Source organism: Macaca thibetana, chromosome 7, assembly GCF_024542745.1.
Source record: "Macaca thibetana thibetana isolate TM-01 chromosome 7, ASM2454274v1, whole genome shotgun sequence".
In the NCBI taxonomy this organism is placed as follows: Eukaryota; Metazoa; Chordata; class Mammalia; order Primates; family Cercopithecidae; genus Macaca; species Macaca thibetana.
In genome coordinates, this window is record NC_065584.1 from 160880515 (window position 1) to 160899389 (window position 18875).

General features: G+C 38.0%; 1 protein-coding gene across 4 annotated transcripts in view; it reads right to left on the minus strand.

The window, feature by feature from the left end:
- Window positions 1–18875, minus strand: part of NRG4 (neuregulin 4) — a 123683-nt gene that overhangs the window by 99493 nt on the left and 5315 nt on the right. For 2 of the 4 annotated variants that reach the window (XR_007727689.1, XM_050799917.1), the window contains exons 3-5: window positions 17356–17486; window positions 17055–17100; window positions 16192–16301 (exon numbers count right to left, since the gene is read on the minus strand). The gene's annotated coding sequence lies outside the window, so the exon portion shown is untranslated. The remainder of the gene's footprint in view (window positions 1–16191; window positions 16302–17054; window positions 17101–17355; window positions 17487–18875) is intronic. The other 2 variants (XR_007727690.1, XR_007727691.1) reach the window with 2 other exon arrangements.

An 18875-nucleotide genomic window follows, 5' to 3' on the forward strand; every position in this document is an offset into this window, starting at 1 on the left:
TCTAGCCTGGGCAAAAGAGTGAGACTCTGTCTCAAAAATAAATAAATAAATAAATAAAACCCAAAAAAATTGGAAAGGAAGAATAAAGCTGTCATTATTCACAGATAAATGCTTTCCATGGTGAAAGAAAATGAGCATATGTATGGCATACATTACTCAAGAAAAGCCAGCACAGAGGGTAAACAAGAAGTAGACAGGAGAATTACCCAGTAAAAAGACTTTATATGCTAGGCACAGAGCCACCATGCTAATAACAATACATTCTTAAAAATAAGAGTAATTTAAATCAAGAAAAAGCTCAAGCTTTAAAGTTTGTTTCAAACCACTTCAATAGAGTGTTCAAATGCCAGTAGAAATAGACCAAAAAGATTTTCCAGTCAATTGGTTGAAAATACCCTTACCATACATTTAAGAATTGCCTTAGATGCTGAGTTTGCAAGTCTTACAATATCGTTAGTTTTTGTGAGGCCTGACTCAGGGTACATCAGAAAAGAAAAGCAAAATATTGTGTATAAAGCCACCAAGAAAACCACATAGAGACAACAGATCTCAATATACCCCAAATCACGTCTTAGGCATTTAGATAAATAACAGAATATTCAGTGTCAGGAGCTTTCCAATTATTTTTAAAAGCTTTTGGTTTTAAAATTTAGCATAAACAAAATGAAAAAACTTCAGACTACTTTTCTAGGAAAATTATTTTGATCACAACTTGTCAGTATGTGAATAAGTAACAAACATAAAGTCTTAAAAACGTTATTTGAAGGCCAAATATAATTTTTCTATAAACTACATCCACAGAAAAATGTCTATCCTTCTTTGCCCCATATTTTCCTTTGGTTGTTGTTCGAGCATCTCCTTGTGATATAAAAAGCTGGCACAAATGGCTATTACCATGAATTAATTTTTAGAAAGGTAAAAATAGAAAAGTAAAATCTTAAACCTCATATGATTGAGTCAACAATTGGAACAAAAAATTTTCTGAAATGATGAAAACATTTAAAAGGACAACTGAAAGTAAAAGTAGATGTTCTGATAAAAGGCAGAGTAAAATAGCAGTTTGGAAGTAATAAACATTTCCTAGCAGTCAGTGATGCAGAACTAAAATACTATCTTATTCAAAAGCCATGACTACATTGAACCTATCATACTGGACTCAGCAATTTCTTTCTGAAGACTTTTATTAGGTTGTAAAACTTTGTAGCATTTCTTACTGCATGGGAAACCAATTTTCAGAAGATATTCCCTAAATACATTAAAGTGCAAGTCTTAGCTATGCAGATATTCTACTCCTAAAAGTAAAACGTAAAGTGGGCTATGTATCAAGAAGATGTCTGTCAATAGTAACACCTCAATAATGCAATTTTACATGTGAATTGAATCAGCCTATTGTAAAAGTTTTTTTGTTTTGTTTTGGTTTTTTGTTTGTTTGTTTTCCCCAAAAGCTTTTCCCGGCCAGGTGTGGTGGCTCACGCCTGTCATCCTGGCACATCAGGGGCCCAAGGCAGGAAGATACCTGGGGGCCAGGAGTTCAAGATCAGCCTGGGAAACACAATGAAATCCCATCTCTATTTCAAAAAATAAATCAATAAGGCTTGCCCTTACTTCATATAACCATTATTTACTAATAGGACATCATGGTTTAAAAATAAAAATGTACCTGACATTGTAGCATACAAAAGAGACTTTTATAATGTATCAGTTTAGAAAGTTTTAGGTTGTAAGTAACAGTCAACCCAGTTCACAATAGCATAAACAAATATGGATAAATTTCTCACAAGACACAACATCTTGAACAGAGTAACTGCTAAAGTTGGTTCACTAATCAATGATGTAATCAATATTTTCAGTATGTTTTCTCCACCATCCTAAGTGTGTTAACTTTTTGTATTCATTTTTATTGCCTAATGGTTCCAAGATGGTCACTTCAGCTTTAAGCATCACATCTAAGGTCAAACCCAGAAAAGGGGTTACACCCCAGCCCTGTCCTACCCTTTTATCAGAAAAGAGGAAAGTCTTCCGTGAAGTCCCCCCGCAGACTCATGAACTAGAATTGTATTACATGGCCACTGTAGCAGTAAGAAAGTTTAGAAAATCTAGTATTTAACTTTTCTAATATTTATGGTAAAAGTAAGGAATAGATATTGGATTAGATAACCAATAGCGTCTGTCACAGTCCTCAACCCAACATGCACATGCACACTTCTTGTCACACCTATGCATTAAACAGAACATACTCATTCTCTCCTCAAGAAAGACAACCCTCCTATCTCATCCAATTACTGCAAATAGCTTTAAACAGAATCCCTGGGTGATTTTCTATCTGCTATATCAAGTCCAAATATGGCAATTCCTGTCTGACCATCTGAATAGCTAAAAGGTATCGGTCTCTAGGCCATCCTCCTTTGTTAATATAACTGTGAAAAAGAAAGGACAGAGTAAGCCCCTTAAAATTCCCATTCAGAAAAGGGAATAATGGGAAGCACACAGTTGTCAACAGCTCACAATCCACACTGTATCTTAAAGACAGAAACGGCAGATTCTTTGGCAGGCAGTAAGGTAAATTCCTTGGTTAGTCAATCTGCTAGGTCCTGGTATAAGTCTCAGGAGCATCTGCTTTGTCATTGTCCTCTTTGGCCACATCTAAGGTAGTTTCTAAACAGACACCCTTCCCAGGGGCTCCACAGCTTTTGTAGCCCACTTCACACTGGTTTGACTTAGAGTGGTGGATATGAGAATTGCCTGGAGGGAAAAACTTCTGTTTTGTTTGCTTCACATCAACTCCTTGTGTGAATAACCTAAAAAAAAAAAAAAAAAAAAAAAAAATTCCACAGTAGAATGTTTCACCCTATAATGGGTGAGTGACATTGGGAGAAAAATCATTGTGTCTACTTTCTTCATCTATACATGAGGGCAGAGTTAGAAGGGGACACAATGATAATGCCTCATTCAAAGGGATATCTGAGTATCAGATGAATTTATACATGTAAAATGCCTGGAACGTAGGAAGGATTCAACAAGTGCTAGCTATTATCATTACTTTTAATTGGGAAACTTAAATAGTGTATGACCACCTAACTCCTACCAAATGGGGAAAAATCCAAGGCCTTTCCTCTAAGGACTAGAACCAGATAAGGATGTCCACTCTCACTACTGTTATTTGACATAATACTGGAAGTCCTGGATGGAGCAATTAGACAGGAAAAAGAAATAAAGAGAATCCAAACTGGAAAGGAAGAAGTCAAATTAGCCTTATTTGCAGATGACATGACCTTATACATAGAAAAACCTAAAGACTCCACCAAAAAAAAAAAAAAAAAAAAAAAAAAAAAAAAAAAAAAAAGTTTGAGCTGAGAAACTCAGTAAAGTTGCAGGAGGCAAAAATCAACATACAAAAATCAATACTATTTCTATATGCCAAAAGCAAACAATCTGAAAAAGAAATCAAAAAAGCAATCTTGAGGGGTAGAGCAAGATGGCAGAATAGAAGGTCCTACCAATCATCCCCCCTGCAGGAACACCAAATTCAACAACTATCTACGTACAAAAAAAGCACCTTATAAGAACCAAATATCAGGTGAGCCTTCACAGCACCTGATGTTAACTTCACAGTTCCGAAAGAGAAACTTAAGAGAGTAGGAAAGAATTTTGAATCATTGATGCTACTCCTCCCCTATCCCATCACAGTAGTCAAGTGGTGTGAAGAAATCTGCGTGCTTGGGGAGATTGAGAACACAGAGACTGTGAGACTTTACATTGAACTCAGTGCTGTAACAGTATAAAGCAAAACTGGGCTGAACTTAGCTGACACCCAGCTACAGAGGGAACATTCAGATAAGCGCTAGCCAGAGGAGAATCACCCATCACAGCAGCTGGAACTTGAGTTCTAGCAAGCTTTATCATTGTGGCCCGAAGTGCTTTGGGGCTCTAAATAAACTGTAAAGGCAGTCTAGGCCCCAAGAACGGCAAGTTTTAGTGTTGAGTTGGGCTTGAAGCCAGTGGACTTGCCAGTCATGAGACTTACTGAGACACAAGGCTGGGCATCTAAGGGAGTGCTTGCACTACCCCTCCCCCAACCCCAGGCAACACAGCTGTGACTCCATAAAAGTCACAAAAGAGCCACAAGCTGTGTTGCCTGGTGTTGAAAAGGGGGTAGTGCAAGCACTCCCTTTCCACCTGAGAGGAAAGGAGAGGGAGAGTAAAGAGGAATTTTGTCTTGCACCTTGGACACCAGCTCAACCACAGTAGGATACAATACTAGTCAGAACTGTAAGGCCCCCATTCCAGTCCCTAGCTCCCAGATGACATTTCTAGACACACCCTGGACCCAGAGGGAACCTGATTCCTTGAAAGGAAGGACCTATTCCTGCCAGGATGCATTATCTGCTGGCTAAAGAGCCCTTGAGACCCTGAATAATCAATAGTGATACTCAGGTAGTACGGTATGGGCCTTGGGTGAGACTCTGAGACACACTGGCTTCAGGTGAGACCCAGCACATTCCCACCTGTGGTGGCTATGGTAAGAGATTCCTTCTGCTTGAGAAAAGCAGAGGAAAAAGTGGAGACTTTGTCTTGCATCTTAAGTACAAGCTCTACCACAATGTGGTATAGCACCAATCAAGCTCTTGGGGTCCCGGATTCCAGGCCTTGGCTCTTGCATGGCATTTCTGGACATGGCCAGGGCCAGGAGGGACCCCACTTCCCTGAAGAGTGAGTCCCAGGCCTGGTAGCATTCACCACAAGCTAACTGAAGAGCCCTCAGGCCTTAAGTGAACACTGGTGGTAGCCTAGCAGTACCCCCTGTGGGCCTTGGGTGGTAGTGACCATAAGGTGAGGGTCTTCTGCCTGTGAAAAGGAGAGGGAAAAGTGAGAACTGCTTTTGATGGTTTGAAAGCCCACTCAGCCACAGTGGAATACAACACCAGGTAGACTTCTAAGGTTTTTGACTCCAGTCCTTAGCTCCCAGATGGCATCTCTGGACCTGCCCAAGGCCTGCAGGAACTTGCCCCCTGAAGGGAAGGACACAAGCCTGGTTGGCTTCACTAGATGTTGACTGTAGAGCCCTAGGGCTTTGAATGAACATAGGTGGCAGCCAGGTACTGGTTACAGCGGGCCTTGGGCAAGACCCAGTGCTGTGCTGGATTCAGGTCTAACCCAGCACAGTCCCACTGGTGGTGGCCATAGGGGTGTTTGTGTCACCCTACTTCCAGCCAGAGGTGGCTCAGCACAGACAGAGAAACTCCATTTGCTTGGGAGAAAGTAAGGGAAGAGAATAAGAATCTCTGCCTGGTAAACCAGAGAATTTTTCCAGATTTATCCAATATCACCAAGATGGTACTTCTACAAGTCTGCAAGAACCACAGCATTACTGGGCTTGAGGTGCCCCGTAATGCAGATATGGCTTAGATCTTAGATCACGACACTCAAAGTCCTTTTGAATACCTGGAAAGCCTTCCCAAGACAGGTGGATACAAACAAGCCTAGACTGAGAATACTGCAATGAATACCTAACTCTTCAATGCCCAGACACCAGCGAATATCCACAAGCATCAAGACTATCCAGGAAAACATACCCTCACCAAATGAACTAAATAAGCTGCCAGAGACCAATCCTGAAGAAACAAAAATACATGACCTTTCAGACAGAATTTAAAATTGCTGTTTTGAAGAAACTTAAAGAAATTCAAGATAACACAGAGAAGAAATGCAGAATTATATCAGATAAATTTAACAAAGAGATTGAAATAATTGAAAAGAATAAGTAGAAATTCTGAAGGTGAAAAATGCAATTGACATATTGAATAATGCATGAGAGACTCTAATAGTAGAACTGATCAAGCAGAAGACAGAATTCGTGAGCTTCAAGACAGGCTATTTGAAAACACAGTTAGACACAGATTAAAACAAAATAAAGAATGAAGCACACCTACATTATCTAGAACATAGCCTCAAAAGGGCAAATCTAAGAGTTATTGACCTTAAAGAGAAGGTAGAGAAAGGGGTAGAAACTTTATTCAAAGGGATAATTAGAGAGAAATTCATAAACCTAGAAAAACATATTAATAACCAAGTACAAAAAGGCTGGCTGGGTGTGGTGGCTCACACCTGTAATCCCAGCACTTCAGGAGGCTGAGGCAGGTGGACCATTTGAGGCCAGGAGTTTGAGACCAGCCTGGCCAACATGGCAAAATCCTGTCTCAAATACAAAATCAGCTGGGTGTGGTGGCACACACCTGTGCTCCCAGCTACTTGAGAGGCTGAGGCATGAGAATCATTTGAACCTGGGAGGCAGAGGTTGAGGTGAGTCGAGATTGCACCACTACACCCCAGCCTGGGCAACAAAGCAAGATTCTGTACCCACCCCCCTGTCAAAAAAAAAAAAAAAAGTAATAGCCTTTAATGTAAGTGGACTAGACTCTTCAATCAAAAGACAAGGTGGCTGAATGGATAAGAAAAAAACAAACAAAAAAAAACAAACCAAAAAAAAAAAAAAAAAAAAAAAAAAAAAACCCACAAGACCCAATGATCTGTTGCCTATAAGAAACACACTTTACCTATAATGACACACATAGACTGAAAATAAAGAGACAGAAAAAGATATTTCATACCAACAGAAACCAAAAAAGAGCAGGAGTGCTATACATATATCAGACAAAATAGATCCCATGACAAAAACTTTAATAAGAGACAAAGAAGGTCATTATATAATAATGAAGGGGTCAATTCAGCAAGAGAATATAACCATTTTAAATATATATGCACCCAACACTAAAGCACCCAGATATATAGAGCAAATATTTGAGCTACAGAAAGAGATAAACTCCAATATAATAATAGCTGGAGATTCAACACCCCACTTTAAGCATTGGACAGATCTTCCAGGCAGAAAATAAACAAAGAAACATCAGACTTAATCTGTGCTATAGACCACATGGACCAAATAGATACATACAGAACATTTAATCCAACAGCTACAGAATACACAATCTTTTCCTCAGCACATGGGTCATTCTCAAGGATAGACCATATGTTAGGTCAAAAAACAAGTCTTACAATATTTTAAAAAACTGAAATAATATCAAACATCTTTTCTGGCCACAATGGAGTAAAACTAGAAATCAATAATGAGAGGGATTTTGGAAACTATACAAACACATAGAAATTACATAATAGGCTCCAGAATGACCAGTGAGTCAAAAAAGAAATTAAAAAGGAAACTGAAACATTTCTTGAAACAAATGATAATGGAAACACAACACGCCAAAACCTATGGAATATAGCAAAAACAGTACCAAGAGAGAAGTTTATAGCTATAAGCACCTACATTTAAAAAGTAGGAAAACATCAAATAAACAAGCTAATGATGCATCTAAAAGAAATAGAAAAGCAAAAGCAAACTGAACCCAAAAATCAGTAGAAGAATAAAGAGCAGAGATAAAATTGAAATGAAGAAAATACAAAAGATCAATGAAATAAAAAGCTGGTTTTTTGAAAAGATAAACAAAACTGATAAACCTTTAGCCAGACTAAGAAAAAAAGAGGAGACACAAATAAATAAAATCAGAGATGAAAAAGGAGACATTACAACAAATACTGCAGAAATTCAAAGGATCATTAGAGGCTACTATGAGCAAATATATGTCAATAAATTGAAAAGCCAAGAAGAAATGGATAAATTCCTAGATATATACAACCTACCAAGATTGAACCATGAAGAAATCCAAAACCTAAACAGACTAATAACAACTAATAAGATCAAAGCCATATTAAAAAGTCTCCCAACAAAGGAAAGCTTGAGACCAATGACTTCACTGCTGAATTTTATCAAACATTTAAAAAATAACTAATACCAATACTACTCAAACTATTCTGAAAAAGAAAGGAGGAAGGAATAGTTCCAAGCTCATTCTACAAGGTCAATATTACCCTCATATCAAAACCAGATAAAAACACATTTAAAAAAAAAAAAGCTGTAGTCCAATAGCCCTGGTTAACACTGATGCAAAAATCTTCAACACAACACTGGCAAACCAAATTCAATAACATACTAAAAATATCATTTGTCATGACCAAGTGAGATTTATCCCATGGATGCAAGGATGGTTCAACATACATAAATCAATGTGATACATCATATCAATAGAACGAAGAACAAAAATAATATGATTAATTCAATTGATGCTGAAAAAGCATTTGATAAAATTCAACATTTCATTGTGATAAAAACTCTCAAAAACCTGGGAATAGAAGGAACATACCTCAACATAATAAAAGCTATATATGACAGACCCATAGCTAGTATCATACTGAATGTAGAAAAACTGAGTCTTTCTTCTAAGATCGGGAAGATGACAAGGACGCCCACTTTCACCACTGTTATTCAACATGGTATTGGAAGTCCTACCTAGAGCAATCAGACAAGAGAAAGAAATAAAGGGCATTCAAATTGGAAAGGAAGAAATCAAATTATCATTGTTTGCAGATGATATGATCTTATACTTGGAAAAACCTAAAGACTTCATCAGAAAATTTAGAACTGCTAAACCAATTCAGCAAAGTTAGAGGACACAAAATCAACAAACAAAAATTAGTAGCATTTCTATATGCCAAAAGTGAACAATCTGAAAATGAAATCAAGAAAGTAATCCCATTTACAATAACTACAAATAAAAAAAAGTATCTAGGAATTCATTTAATCAAAGAAGTGAAAGCTCTCTACAATGAAAACTATACCAATGCAAGAAATTGAAAAAGACACAAAAAATGGAATGATATTTCATGTTCATAGATTGGAAGATTCAATATTGTTAAAATGTCCACACTACCCAAAGCAATCTACAGATGCAATGCAATCTCTATCAAAATACCAATGACATTCTTCACAGAAATAGAAGAAACAATCCTAAAATTTATATGGAACCAGAAAAGACCCAGAATAGCCAAAGCCATCCTAAGCAAAAAGAACAAAACTGAATAAATCACATTACTTGACTTCAAATTACACTGCAGACTTATTGTAACCAAAACAGCATGATACTGGCATAAAAACAGATACATAGACTAATAGAACAGAATAGAGGACCCAGAAATAAATCCATACATTAACTCATTTTTGACAAAGGTGACAAGAACATACTTGGGGAAAGGACAGTCTCTTCAATAAATGGTGCTGGGAAAACTGGATATCCATATGCAGAAGAATGAAACTTGACCCCTATCTCTCACCATATACAAAAATCCAAATCAAAATAGGATTATAGACTTAATTCTAAGATGTCAAACTATGAAACTACTAACAAAAAAATTGGGGAAACTCTCTAGGACATTGGAGTAGGCAAAGATTTCTTGAGTAGGCTGCGCACAGTGGCTCACGCCTGTAATCCCAGCACTCTGGGAGGCCAAGGTGGGTGAATTATGAGGTCAGGAGATTGAGACCATCTTGGCTAACATGGTGAAACCCCGCCTCTACTAAAAATATAAAAATTTAGCCAGGCGTGGTGGCAGGTGCCTGTAGTCCCAGCTACTTGGGAGGCTGAGGCAGGAGAATGGCATGAACCCAGGAGACAGAGCTTGCAGTGAGCCAAGATCATGCCACTGCATTCCAACCTGGGTGACAGAGTGAGACTCCATCCCAAAAAAAAAAAAAAAAAAAAAAAAAGGTTTCTTGAGTAATACCCCACAAGCACAGGCAACCAAAGCCAAAATGGACAAATGGGATCATATCAAGTTAAAAGGTTTCTACACAGCAAAGGAAACAATCAACAAAAGGCTTCTCCACAGCAAAGGAGATACTCAAAAAAGAAACAATCCACAGAATGGAGAAAATATTTGCAAACTGCCCATCTGACAAGGGATTATAACCAGAATATACAAGGAGTTCAAACAACTCTATATGAGAAAAAGCCTAATAATCTGGTATGAAAATGGACAGAAGATCTGAATGGACATTTCTCCAAAGAAGACATACAAATGGCATACAGACATATGAAAAGGTGCTCAACATAACTGAACATCAGAGAAATGCAAATCAAAACTACAATGAGATATCATCTTACACCAGTTAAAATGGCTTTTATCCAAAAGACAGACATTAACAAATGCTGGGGGAGATATGGAGAAAGGGAAACACTCACATACTGTTGGTGGGAACCACTATGGAGAACACTTTGGAGGTTCCTCAAAAAACTAAAAATAGAGCTACCATATGACCCAGCAATTGCACTCTGAGATATACACCCAAAAGAAAGGAAGTCAGTACATCGAAGAGATATCTACACTCCCATGTTTACTGCAGCACTATTCACAAGAGCTAAGATTTGGAAGCAACCTAAGCATCCATCAACAGATGAACAGATAAAGAAAATTTGGTACATACATACAATGGAGTACTATTCAGCCATAAAAAATGAATGAGATCCTATAATTTGCAACAACATGGATGGAACTGGAGGTCCCTATGTTAAGTGAAACAAGCCAGGCACAGAAAAACAAACTTCGCATGTTCTCACTTATTTGTGGGAGCTAAAAATTAAAACAATTTAACTCATGGAGGTAGACAGTGGAAAGACGATTAACAGAGGCTGGGAAGGGTGGAGCAGGGGGCTGATTGGGAGACGTGTGGATGGTTAATGGGTCCAAATTACTTAGAAAGAATCAATAAGACCTAGTATTTGCTAGCACAATAGGGTGACTATAGTAAAAAATAATGTAATTGTACATTTAAAAATAACTAAGAGTATAATTGGATTGTTTGTAACACACAGGATAAATGCTTGAGGGGATGGATACCCCATTTACCCTGATGTGATTATGCATTGCATGCATGTATCAAAATAGCTCATGTAACCCATAAATATACCATGCTCCCACAAAAATTAAAAATAAAGCAATTTCATTTATAATAACTACAAAAATATATAAAATACCTAGGAATCAATCTAACTAAAGAAGTGAAAGATCTATACAAGCAAAACTATGAAACTCTGATGAAAGAAATTGAAGAGGACACACACACAAAAGGAAAGATATTCCATGCTCATGAATTGGAAGAATTAATATTGTTAAAATGATAAAACTACCCAAAGCAATTTACAGATTCAATGCAATCTCTATCAAAATGTGAATGGCATTCTTTATAAAAATAGGGAAAATTTTCTTAAATTTATACGGAACTACAAAAGACCTAGAATAGACAAAGCAATCCTGAGCAAAAAGAACAAAGCTGAAGGTATCACACTACCTGACTTCAAAATTTACTACAAAGCTATGGTAACCAAAACAGCATGGAACTGGCATAAAAACAGACACATAGACCAATGGAACAGAATGGAAAATCCAGATGTAAATCCACACATTTATTGCCAACTCATCTTTGACCAACGTGCCAAGAACATATAATGGGGAAAGGTTACCAGATGCAGAAGAATGAAACTAGACCCCTAGCTGTCACCACACACCAAAACCAAATCAAAATGGATTAAAGACAAATATTTAATCCCGAAACTATGAAACTACAGAAGAAAACATTGGCGAGATGTTCCATGACATTGGTCTGGGTAAAGATTTTTGGGGTAAGACCTCAAAAGCACAGGCAACCAAAGCAAAAATAGACAAATGGGATTACATCAAGCTACAAAGCTTCTGCACAAGGAAACAATCAACAAGTTGAAGAGACAGCCCACAGAATGGGAGAATATATTTGCCAACTATCCATCTGACAAAGAATTAATAACCAGAATATATATGGAGCTCAAACAACTCAATAGCAAAAAAAACCATATAATCTAAAGTTTAAATGGGCAAAAGACTTGAACAGACATTTCTCAAAAGAAGACATACAAATGGTCAACATGTGAATGAAAAAAACATTCAACATGACTAACCAGAGAAATGCAAATCAAAACCACGATGAAATATCATCTCACCCCAGTTAAAATGCCTTTTATGAAAACGACAAGGAATAAAAGATACTGGTGAGGATGTAGAGAAGGGAAAGCTCTCATACACTGTTGGTGGGAATGTAAATTAGTATAGCCTCTATGCAGAACAGTATAGTGGCTTCTCAAAAGCCTAAAAATAGATCTACCATATGATCCAGCAATTCCACTACTGAGTCTACATCCAAAAGAAAGGAAATCAATATATCAAAGGGCTATCTGTACTCCCATGTATATTGCAGCACTATTAGCAATAGCCAAAATATGAAATCATCCTAAGTGCCTATCAATGGATGAATAAAGAAAATAGGATATACGTACACACTGGAGTATTATTCATCCATAAAAAAAGAACGAAATCCCATCATTTGCAGCAACATAGATGGATCTGGAAGCCAATTATGTAAGCAAAATAAACCAAGCACAGAAAGACAAATATCATGTTCTCACTCATATATAGAAGCTAAAACAAAGTGAATCTCATGAAGACAGAGAGTAGAACAGTGGTTACCAAAGGCCATTAATGATAGAGGAGAGGGAAAAAAGGAATATAAATGTATTTATTACCACTAAACTGGACACTTAAAAATGGTAAGGATGGTAAATTTTAAATGTATATTTTATCTCAAAAAAAGTGAAAAAAAATAGTGTATGGTTGCGGTCTCTGCAAATGTAAAATGATTTAATAATAAAGATTCACTTTATATGCTAAATATGAAATAACACAAATTCCCCAAATTAATAATTCATCAAGAATTACAGTTTCAGCCCGATGCAATGGCTTGCAACTACAATCCCAGCTACTTGGGAGGCTGAGGTACAGGATCACCTGAGCCCAGGAGTTCAAGACCAGCCTGGGCAACGTGGTGAGACCATGTGTCTAAAAAAATTTTTTTTTACTTAGCTGACTGTGATGGCACAGGCCTGTAGTCCCAGCTACTCCAGAGGCTGAGGTGGGAGGATCCCTGGAGCCCAGGAGTTCAAGGCTGTGGGGAGCAATGATCTTGTCACTGTACTCCTGGGTGACAAGAGAAACCCTGTTTCAAAAAAAAAAAGTAGTTTCAAAAGCTGGTTGGAGGCTGGGCACAGTAGCTCATGCCTACAATCCCGGCACTTTGGGAGGCCAAGGCAGGCAGATCATTTGAGGCCAGAAGTTTGAGACTAGCCTGGCCAATGTCGTAAAACCCCATCTCCACTAAAAATACCAAAATTAGCCAGATGTGGTGGTGCATGCCTGTAATTCTACCTACTTGGGAGGCTGAGGCAGGAGAATCACTTGAACCCGGGAGGCAGAGGTTGCAGCAAGCTGAGATCAGGCCACTATACTCCAGCTTGGGCAACAGAACGAGACTCTGACTCAAAAAAAAGGCTGGTTGGTGAATATGATTTATAAACTCTGAGGCTACTGCCACATGGCAATATCAAACTTTCCATTCTTTGCTGCCAGAAATAGTCTTGAATTATGCATGTCTCTACAAAATGCTATAGCTCTGTATAGAAATGTAAAGGAGAAAAAAATCACAGTGCTCCCCACCCTCACTACCCTAAGCACTGCCTCTCATACATACCTTGGTCTTTCTAAAGATTTCCCATGTCCTTGAAGCCTAGAAACTCAGTCTACAATTAATATCCAAATAGGGGCCGGGAGCAGTGGCTCATGCCTGTAATCTCAGCACTTTGGGAGGCTGAGGTTGGTGGATCACCTGAGGTCAGGAGCTCGAGACCAGCCTGGCTAACATGGTATACCCCGTCTTGACTAAAAATACAAAAATTGGCCAGGCATGGTGGTGCATGTCTGTGGTCCCAGCTACTCAGGAGGCTGAGGCAGGAGAATGGCTTGAACTCAGGAGGTGGAGGTGCAGTGAGCTGAGATCATGCCACTGTACTCCAGCCTGGGCAACAGAGCAAGACTAGGTCTCAGAAAAGAAAAAAAAATCCAAATAGGATATGTCTGTCAACATTGTTCCAGGAAAACTTCTCTGAAATAAGAGGGTCAATCAGCCTAGTTACTTTTCATATGTGTATGCTCTTCTCAGGCCTGGGGTAATTATCATGCCCTCCCACCCACAACACACATACATACACACACACAGACACACACTCTCTCTCTGACCATTTTCCTGAGTATATTTCCTCAGTATATATAATTGGTCATCCTTAACATCTCCTTGCTTACAAAGAAATATTATCTTAAAGTTCCTAATTTTTCCTCAACTTGTATCTATTTTTTCTCCTACTCAAATATTTCTTTCATTTCCATTTTATTTGCTCACCCCATATGCACAAGCCTCTTTTTCCTTTTACCTCCAACTCTCCCATCCTCACTCTCAAACTCTCCTATCCACATTCACTCTATATCCAATTCTTCAACATTTCAGTCATTCTTCCCCTTCTGCCCTATTCGTCAACCTTATCTACTGGAAAGTCTATTTCTTTGAGGACAAACCCTTTTTATTCTAAATTTATTTTTCACTTCTGTGCACTTCACTCTAATAAAAATCTGGTTCTCTTTTAGATTACAAGGTGCCTTTTTCAATAAAACCACTTACTTCACTTAATTTCTACTCTTTCTCTAACTCAATAGGAAGAATAACACCCCTTTCCTTGCTCCCACATGCCATTTTCAGATTACCATACTGTAGTCTATTTCTCGTTGTTTGAAATCTCCACCCTATCCCACATTTTGGGGAACCATTCTTAACAATCCCACATGAACACACTGTTCTTTAAATCTGTCCTCCCATCCTTCTCTCTAGTCTTGGTAGAGATGATACATTAAGAGTCCACAATTCAATTTCTGTCAGTGGTAACATATGTGTACTTGGAGAGTATTACAAGAGCCAAGAAAAATTAAATATGTTAATGATGGTCACACGGCCAAGAATGGCATAAATTGGATAAGACCTATGACTATTTCTATGCTCCTAAAATAACTATCATTCTCCATAGTCTTAAAGTTCTATAAGTTTACCTATTCTATCATTAGAAATATATCATGTTAGCCTTAGACATAAATAACCGTCTGCATTTCAAAGTAAGCCATAGCATCATAAGGTTAGAAGACCTCATGATGGGTGTATAAGCGGTAGATAAGCTTTTCTCAGCAGATATTCACTACTTGGAAAGTCTTCTAGAAAGAGGATTCTACAATTTCCAAAAGTAAATAACTACAACCTCAAATATTCTTAATTTCAAAATCTTTGATTTTTCTAATCTACTTTTTTCCTGCTGTTTTTCCCTTGTAGAGGTTAGAAAAGAACAGGCACCATCCTCTGTATGACAGCATCTCATCTACTGGAAAAGCATTATTGTTGCCCCAAGCCTTCATTTCGTTTTTGTTTTTGTTTTTTTTGAAACGGAGTCTCACTCTATTGCCCTGTCTGGAGTGTAATGGCATGATCTTGGCTCAATGCAACCTCCGCCTCCCGGGTTCAAGCAATTCTCCTCCCTCAACCTCCCAAGTAGCTGGGATTACAAGCACTCACCACCACACTCGGCCATTTTTTAAAATTATTTTTATTTTTTTGTATTTTTGTAGAGATGGAGTTTCACCATGTTGGGCAGGCTGGTCTTGAACTCCTGACCTCTTGATCTGCCCGCCTTGGCCTCCCAAAGTGCTGGGATTACAGGCGTGAGTCACCATGCTCAGCCTAAAACTTTAATTCTATTCACGTTATTTTTAAATCACAAAGACCAGACTTAAACTTAACCAGCAACAGCACTTTGTTGTTTCTATTTTTCTAAATAAATACATATAATTGAACATACTTCTTTTTTTTTTTTTTTTTGAGACAGAGTCTCGCTGTATCGCCCAGGCTGGAGTGCAGTGGCGCGATCTCAGTTCACTGCAAGCTCCACCTCCCGGGTTCACGCCATTCTCCTGCATCAGCCTCCAGAGTAGCTGGGACTACAGGCGCCCACCACCATACCCGGCTAATTTATTTTTGTCATTTTAGTAGAGACGGCGTTTCACCGTGTTAGTCAGGATGGTCTTGATCTCCTGACCTCATGATCTGCCCACCTCAGCCTCCCAAAGTGTTGGGATTACAGGCGTGAGCCACCGTGCCTGGCCTAATTGAACATACGGTCTTCTCAAACAGAATTGAAACCCATAAAACTAACATTACAGAATTTTCCATATTGCAGAGACTACCTTATTGTCTCTTAGTTAAATCAAACCAATGATCTAGGATTATAATTAACAAATTATGGCTACATATATAGCCCCAAAACATTTAAAAGAATGAATACTTACCTGATCTGTCCTTGGATGAAAATTTTTCCTCTAAATTGCAGAGTAGAGAGGAAACTGGTTCTCTTTTATGGTTCACACTATTTCTTCTGCTTTAATAGAATTTGTGGCCACTATAAAGAAAGAAGCAAGAACAGAATATTTATATAACAATTTTAGTAATACACGAAGAGAAGGAAAGTAGAATATATATGCAAATTTCATATGAATGTTTTTCTTTTACTTAGTGGTACCTCAAAGGACTTTTTAGTAAGAAGCAGAAGTTTCACTTTGTCGACATGTTTAATTTTTCTCCTTTTCACAACTTTTTAAGTCCCAGAAAAACTACTGTTACTATTTCCAAATAAAAGGCTAGGAGTTGGGTTAAGAGGGAAATATAATTTTACTAAAAGATTAGACAGTGGTGAGGAGCCACTTCATACTATGCAAACACGGATTTTGGAAGGACGAGGAATTATATTTCTTTTATTATGAAAGTTACTTTTTATGTTTTGTGTTCCCCAAGAAAAAAAATGTTACAGGTATTATCACAGATAGAAGCCTAATATGGCTTGTCATTTTAATAAGGTGGTAGTCTTTGTGGGAAAGAAGAGGAAAAAAAGTAGTATATGATCTATCTTCCATTTAGAAAGTTAATTTTCTCAAAGAGCTTTTACTTTATTTGGCACTAAGATCAAGGCAATAGCTCAGATTACCTTAATCATATCAAAGTGGCATATATTAATACAAATTTTTATTTAAGTCAATAGAATGCAACAATCAATTCTTCAGAAGTTTATGGGCTTTCTGTAGTCAAACAAATAACGAACATAAAAGGTTTAAGAATAATTTTTTGTGTAACTACAAAACATAAAAAATTTATCTACCTTCAAATTTGATGCTGGTTCTTTATTTTTCTGATTCACTTTTAGTCTGTTAGAAAGTAAAAAGATAAATTTTCTCCTTTATGTAAAGATAATCATAGAATCATAAAAATTTAGAGTTAGAAAAAAACTTAGAGAACTTCTAGATAGAGTAAGCACAAGTCTCTCTAAATTAGAGACTTTCATTTATTTGCCATACTCAAAGTTACAGAATGAACTGGAGCTGGAACTCTGGAATCCAGAATGCTTTTCCTACTACTTAATGATTCCTCAAATTTATTTAGGCACAACTTTGTGTACATACGTGAGGCAGTGAGGCACCAGTGTTGAATTTAAAGTCTCTGAATCAGACTCCCCAAGTTTGAATCTCGGTTCCTTACTAGCTGTGTGATCTTGAGCAGGCTACTTAATCCCTCTGTGCCTCGGTTTCTTCATCTGTAAAATGAGATTAATAACTAGAACTCCCCAATGGGACTGCTATGAAAAAATAAATTAGTATATATAAAGCACATAGAATGTGCCTGACATATGGTAAGCATTCAACAAATGTCAGCAAGTACTAGGATTCTTTTAATAAACACATGGATATGTACTTGCTAGGTTTTATTTATTTATTTATTTATTTATTTATTTATTTATTTATTGAGACAGAGTCTTGCTCTGTCGTCCAGGCAGGAGTGCAGTGGCACAATCTTGGCTCACTGCAACCTCCACCTCCCAGTTCAAGCAATTCTCCTGTCTCAGTCTCCTGAGTAGCTGGGACTTCCAGCGTATGCTACCATGCCCAGCTAATTTTTGTATTTTTAGTGGAGACAGGGTTTCATCATGTTGGCCAGGCTGGTCTCAAACTCCTGACCTCAAGTGATCTGGGATTACAGGCATAAGCCACTGTACCCGGCCTGTACTTGCTAGGTTTTAAAATAGCCTACACTATTTTAATTATATTTTAATTTAAAATTTAATATAATTTTAATTATTATAAAATAATTATACCACAATTGGAATAGTAGATCATTTTTGTGTTTTCAATACATGTATATGCACTCGCTGATATTCCATTTTGGCACATGAATTGTGTAGCCAAAGGAATGGGTCTTCATAGAGTACATGCAAAATTCCAAATATTAAACACATAACTGAACTCACTTAAAAACTGAATACCATTCACTTGGTGATCATTTGGGCCCATTAACATACTTAGAACATCTGACATCCAGAGGGATTTTTTTTTTTTTTTTTTTTTTTTTTTTTGAGACGGGTGTCACACTGTCACCCAGGCTGGAGTGCGGTGGTGCAATCTTGGCTTACTGCAACCTCTGCCTCCCAGGCTCAAGCCCTCCTCCCACCTCAGACTCCCAAGCAGCTGGGACCACAAGTGTACACCACCACATCTGGCTAATTTTTAAAATATTTTTGGTGGAGAAGGGGTTTCACCACGTTGCCCAGTCTGATCTTGAACTCCTGAGCTCAAGCGATCTGCCCGCCTCAGCCTCCCAAAGTGCTAGGATTACAGGTATGAGTCACTGCACCTAGCCAGAGGGATCATTTTGTTTGTTTGTTTTTTGAGATGGAGGTCCGCTCTTGTTGCCCAGGCTAGAGTGCAGTGGCACGATCTCAGCTCACTGCAACCTCCGCCTCCCAGGTTCAAGCTATTCTCCAGCCTCAGCCTCCTGAGTAGCTGGGATTACAGGCGCCCACCACCACGCTCAGCTAATTTTTGTATTTTTAGTAGAGACAGAGTTTCGCCCTGTTGGCCAGGCTGGTCTCAAACTCCTGACCTCAGGTCAGAGGGATCATTTTTTTTTATTACCCCTTCCTCTATGT